The sequence below is a fragment of the Triticum aestivum genome, chromosome 7A (genome assembly GCF_018294505.1).
Source record: "Triticum aestivum cultivar Chinese Spring chromosome 7A, IWGSC CS RefSeq v2.1, whole genome shotgun sequence".
Classification (NCBI taxonomy): domain Eukaryota; kingdom Viridiplantae; phylum Streptophyta; class Magnoliopsida; order Poales; family Poaceae; genus Triticum; species Triticum aestivum.
In genome coordinates, this window is record NC_057812.1 from 413,872,810 (window position 1) to 413,879,691 (window position 6,882).

Here is a 6,882-nt window from a genome sequence, read left to right on the forward strand (position 1 = left end):
TGCAGTCGGCGGCAGGAGCCTCGAAGGGCAATTCCAGCAACGGCGAATGGCGATTCCGGCGAGCGGGCGTGGCGGCGGGTGCGGGTGCGGGCACGCGCCTGCGGGCGGCGGCGGCGACCGGGCCCGTGCGGGCCCGTGATGGGCTCCGCGGGCCGCGCGGTGGTGGGAAGTGGCGGCGACAGGTGGCGCGATATGAGTGGGCGAGGGCGGCGGTGGAGCTGACATGGCGCTCGCGGATTGGACGGAGCGAGGTGGAGGCTGGACATGTCCAGCGGCGGAGGAAGAAATGTTCGGCGGCGCGAGGAGAGGCTAGGTTAGGGTTTGTAATGCGCGAAAAATTCGGAGGGAGACACATATTTATAGGTAGAGGGAGCTAGGAGAGTCCAAATGGAGTGCGGTTTTTGGCCACGCGATCGTGATTGAACGACCGAGAGGATGGAGGGGGTTTGGATGGGTTTTGGGCCACTTTTGAGGGGTGTTGGGCTGCAACACTCACGAGGCCCTTACGGTCACCTGGTTAACCGTTAGAGTATCAAACGGAGTCCAAATGGCATGGAACTTGACAGGCGGTCTACCGGTAGTGAACCAAGGCCGCTTGGCAAATCTTGATCCATTCCGAGAAAGTATAACACCAGCTCAGGAAAAGAGGAAAAAGGAGGCACCGGAGGGCATAGGAGTGCCGGATTGCGAAACAGAGAACGGGGAAAATGCTTGGATGCATGAGACGAACACGTATGCATATGCGATGCACATGATGACATGATATGAAAAGCATGACATGCAAACAAATGACAAGGCAACAACATCGAATAACTGGAAGACACCTGGCACATCGGTCTGGGGGCATTACAACACTCCACCACTACGAGAGGATCTCGTCCGGAGATCTAGGATGGCACTGATAGGGAAAACGGAAGAGGAAGAGAAGAGGTAAAACTAAGTTGCTTCTTTGACAAACGAGTGAAACCAAAGAACCTTGAAAGGTTGAACAACTTCGAGAAAAGAATACAACAAAGATGAACGAAGTTGAGAGAACTCCGTTAGAAAAGAGGAACAAGGAACATTACGAGAACCTTATGGGTTGAAAGACATAAGAAAATGTTACAATGGACAAGAAGTAGATGCAAGCACCTCGGTTGACACGAGATGTACAAGGAATGATAAAGATCAATTACGGCAACACTCCGGTTGGAAATGGAAGGTAAAGAATATGAGCTTTGCAGTATGAAAGCACTTGGATGAGACTCCGGTTAGAAGAGGAATGATAGACACAACACTCCGGTTAAAACAAGATAGAGAAGGAATAAGACTGATATAATTTGGACAGCACTTCGACTGTAAATGGAAGGAAATGAACAAGATCTTGACAAACAAGATGATGGGTCGAAGAGAGCAGCATCACAATGCCTCCGGAAGAAATGAGAGAATGAAATGGAATGAACGGAGGAGAAAACAAGATCTTGAGAGAGCATGCTTACAACATATGCAAGAACGGAGTTGTTGGATTAACAACAACGAAAAGGATAAGCTTGTTGTGGGCTTATGGAAAACATCTCAAAACTATGAGGTGAAATTATGCCACTAATGAAAAATAATAGATTGGATTGATATGAACAAGGAGATCAGAAGCTTATCTCACCAGAAGGATAAATGAAGGCCTTGGGTCATTTATAAGCACCATAAAAGCAACAATCCTTAGGGAAAGCTTTAGGTGAAATATAACCCAAGATAACTCGAATGAAGAGATTGGTGGATTTAAAATACCTCATTCTTAACAACATGTGAATCATGAAACATGAACTCAAATTATCAAGAATGACATAATACCACCTCCAATGATACGGTAGAAAGAATTGCACTTTGGAATGTGAGATGAAGAATGCTTGAGCTCCTCTGAAAAGAATCTCAGTGAACACTTCGAGAATGAATTAAATCCTTGATGAACCATCATGTAGAACCTTCATGAAGAACTCTGGTAACAAAAGGATGATGACATGAAAGGAAAGAGAAGTTGAAAACACAAGGTGAATCCTTGCAATGATTTAGATGAATCTCCGTGGTGATATAATTGCGAGAGCTAGGAACTCCGGGAAAAGAAAATATAAAGCATCTCGAACCGAGAATGTGTTATGATGAACCACTCCGTAAAGCAGGAATTGAATTTACTCGATGAAATAAGAATAAGAATTACATTATGCTTATCCCTCATCAATTAAATTGATGACAAGCAACGGATTTGGCATACTACTCATTCTCGTAGAAAGGATTAAGAGAGATATAGCACAAACTTGAGAAGGTCTTCGATGATCCACCTGCAGGATGAAAGAACGAATGAATATGTATGATAACGAAAGAGAAGAACTCTTGAACAAACCACCGTAAGAATTAGAAATGAATGAAGTAAAGGGATGAATCACCGGTAAGAAATAGAGAACGAATGAAGATACTTGAGGGAATTTGATACAAGAGAACGAAGATATCATGAGCTGATTATAGAATATTTGAATGACATCAGTAAGATTTGGAGAACAATAGCTGAAGGCTGAGAATGATGGGCTCCGGAGAATCAAACTTCAAAGACTCCTGAATTGCTCCGGAAGGATGAAAAGAATTCTCACGATCGAAACAATTATGAGAGGATGGCATAAAGCTAGCACCATGAATATTGAAGAGAATGGAGCAAGATTTAAGAGAAACTCTTCTTCGGTCTTCAAATGTTGAGAATGACGACGAGAAACACGACCATGAGTTGCTGATATACTCTGAGGCGACGAATAGAAAGATTGATCCAATGGTGAAAAGAATTTGAAAGATCTTGGAAAAAAATTACCTATGACTGATGATAATTCTTTCTTACGTCACACTTTGAAAGAATTTGAGAAGCTCCGGGAAAATTAGAAGAGTCAGGTAAGATCCTGGGAAAAGACCTGTGGGTTAGGGCCCACTCAAAAGAAACACAGTTGAAATGAATTGAAGAGTGATTGCACCGGTTGAATTAAATGGCTTGAATGAGATAACATCCTCGAAAGAGCTTGAACGAAAGCAGAGTGGAAACACGAATCTTCGAGATATCTTCAGCACTCCAGAACAAATGAATGATGAGAAGTGGATAATTAAGAGGTGCACCGGCATGAGAAAGCATTGAAACGAGGAAAGGATATGATCAACACCGAAATATTGCATTGAATCCACCGGAGAAGAAAGAGAACGAAGAATGATGAACTAGTAGAACATCTTCATGAGAACCACCGGGTAAGAACATTGAAAGACAAGAATGAAAAGTCTTCACGTCCATAAGATGGATACTTGATTAAGAACTCCGAGTCCTTGAAGAAACAAGGGGTGTAATCGATTGAAAGTACAGCGGGTTTTTTCGCCCAAACTGCGAGTGTCGTGTTCCCCACAGGGACTAGGCAAATCGATGACCGTGCTAAAGCTAGGTGACATAATACAGATTATGAATGCAAGAAAATAAACCTACACTAAACAAGGTTGTTCCCGAAGATCGTTGACAAAGAAAACGACAATCAGCAAAGGGAGATTCAGATTTTACTCAATATCTTTTTGGTATTTTCATTGTACTTGAGAATCTAAAACACTAACACAAAGGGAAATAATATGACAAGGACACATATATAACTATCAAGCATATGACAAGAGGAAGAAACAAGCTAATATGACAGGGAAAAAATTGTATCACAACACAAACAATTATAGTAGGCATATATCACAAACATTTATCTCACAAGAACTTGAGTAATACATGAACTACGAATCTGAATATATTTCTGTAGAAAAGGGAACACACCAGTGACAATACACACATGAACTGGAATTAAAAGACACAGGGTGAACTCACATATGAGCTAGCAGACCACTAATTCATAGATCAAATTAAACATACCAAATGTTTTCCAAAGCAAGTAGACATCAACTAGTCAGAACACATAATAAGATGCACCATATTATACAAGTACGAAACTGAACAATTACCAGGTTGCAAGATCTTATCAAATCTGAATATTCCATGTACTACACGTCTCAAATTTTAAAGAAATTTCAGAGAAGAGAGGGAGAAAGAGATATAGCAGCAACAAGATTGAGGAGAGAGCAGCAGCAAAGGGAGGTTGAGAGAGAGAGATTCAGCAGAAGGTGTTGAAGAAGGAGAAGCAGCCGACAGAAAGTGAAGGAGAAGAAAGGAAGCATAGGCATGGGGGAAGCAGCAGCAAGATTGAAGAAAGAGGAGCAGCAAGGACGTGAGGATGGGGAGCAGTAGCAGTTTTGGGGATAGAAGAAGAGAAGCAGCAGGAGATTGGAGAAGGAGCAGCAGAGATCGGGCGCAAGCAGAGCAGCATCAGGGACGTGGGAAGAGCAGTAGCAGCATGGGGATGGTCGCGTGGGGCACCAGGCACCTCGTCTGGTCGAGCGTGCGAGCGTGGGGTGGAGGCGCGGTGGTGATGCGATGGCTCTGGTGGCTGGATGGATGGGCGGTGTGTGCTGGCGGCGGTGTGGAGATGGATTGGTGCTGGTGGATGCTGGTGATGGAGCGGTGGCGCTCCGCCACGCCGGCCTGGCCGAGGTGGCGGCCGGTGGTGGAGAAGGTGGGGTGAGGGAGAGAGAGGTGTAGCCAGACCCGAAGGGGATCGGCAGCCGCTAGGGATTTTGACCCCTCCTCTGATGTGCCACTTTGCAATTTTGGCCCTTCTCTTTTTCTTCTTTCTTCACAAGAAGGTCCCTTTCTTCTTTAACTTGTCTCCTGGAACATCATTTCTTCACACACAAGGCCCTCTATCTTTCTTCTTTCTTTTCACTTGACTGGTTCTCTTAACCACTAGTCCGGATCTTGAAGTTTATAGTGCCTTTGCGCACTTTTCTGCAAAAGGAACAAATGACTAGTAAATCATTCTTTATATGATTATCATTCACAAATTCAACAATTCATAGCAAGAAATGAATGAATAAAACTCAAAAACCACATATTTGATTGCCAAAAGATGTATGTGAAATGTGTTGATCAGGGTGGGAGGGCGGGAAAAACAAAGACAACTTGGGACGAATGAAACAAACACCCTTGAGAAGACTTAGAGTTGATCTTGCGAATGTTGAAAATGATCGGATCCACTTGAAGAGATGCACACCGGTTGAAAAAGGATTGACATGACAATCTTGATTATCAAGAGGGATTGCTATTCACATAGAAATACGAGAACACCACTTAGGAAAGGTATGGAATCAACATTTGACTTCGAAGCAACTCGAATACCACAACTGAAAACAAAACAAAGGATTCACTTGCAAAATAAGCCGAAATAACATGTGATAGAGATTTCATCTGAAGTTTTCATGGTGGGGCCCACACGGGCTCGATCGAACAACACCATCATGTACAAGGCAGTGCACATGACATACGAAGCGTCCCGGAGTCAGCATAGCCAAGGACTCTTTAAGACACAACGAGGCCACTGTAAAACCAACCGTGGAGAGGCGGACCACTAGACGTCGAACCCCAATCTCGTATCATGCATTTGTCGGAAAGATATCCTAGGAGTTACTTGAATTCCCACTTATAAACTCCCAAAACTTTCCGGTTATGCAATCAGGTGTTGGGGATACATGGGAAGCATAATATCTCACCCAAAACTAGCAAATCCTACATCCAGCTGTATCCATCCTTCAACACATAACCAATAAACCTTCGGAAATCATTTACCTCAACCTTCGAAAAGCATCCGTTATACAAGTTATGGCAATACTCCCGAACTCCCGCCCCAGTACTGGGTGGCGTCGAGGTTATCTCACCAACAACTGCAAAAAAGAGATTTTCGATGTCGGCGAAACTCAGGTATTCCAGAACTGCAACGATAAAATTGTGACGACAACACCTCGAAGCTCAACTCCCTGGGACACTGCCACAACCCCTAAATGTCAGGAGGCACCAAGAACAATGTTCTCATCACAAAACCATCAGAACGATTCCAAGATACCCGCATGATCCTAATTTTTTTACTGAAATTTGGGAAGAGAAGACTCAAAACTCTACGTCAGGAGGCCTCACCAGAGCGACGAATGGATTGAGGAGTAAAAGAATCCTACTCTCCGATATATATAATCCTATAAGACTCAAAACATTTTTCTAGACTCAACAACGCCAGCGATTCGATCAAGCAGGGGGCTCCTAAGTCGGGGAAGGCTCTAATTAGCAACCTGTAACAAACACAATGCGGCTATATCTCCCACATGTCGGAGCACGACTTAGAGGCATAACCGCATGGTAGGCATGTCGCAAGAGGGGTAATCTTTACACATCCCATGTACTGAATAAGGAAGGGATAAAGAGTTGGCTTACAATCACCACTTCAAACAATACATAAATATACCATTACATCATCCAGAATACAATCAAGGTCCGACTACGAAACCAAAATAAAAGAAGACCACCCCTAATGCAAGATCCCCGATTTCCCCGACTAGGCTCCACTACTGATCAACTGGAGACGAAACAACACAACGCACACGATCTTCATCGAGCTCCTCCTTGAGCTCGGTTGCGTCACCTACACGGTATCATCGGCACCTGAAACTGGTTTTGGAAGTAATCTGTGAGTCACGGGGACTCAGCAATCTCACACTTTCGCGATCAAGACTATTTAAGCTTATGGGTAGGTAAAAGTTATGTGAGGTGGAGCTGCAGCAAGCACTAGCATATATGGTGGCTAACTTACGCAAATGAGAGCAAGAAGAGAAGCAAAGCACAATCGTGAACTAGAAGTGATCAAGAAGTGATCATGAATCTACTTACGTTCAAGCATAACACAAGAACTGTGTTCACTTCCCGGACTCCCCCGGAAAGAGACCATCACGGCTACACACGCAGTTGCTGCA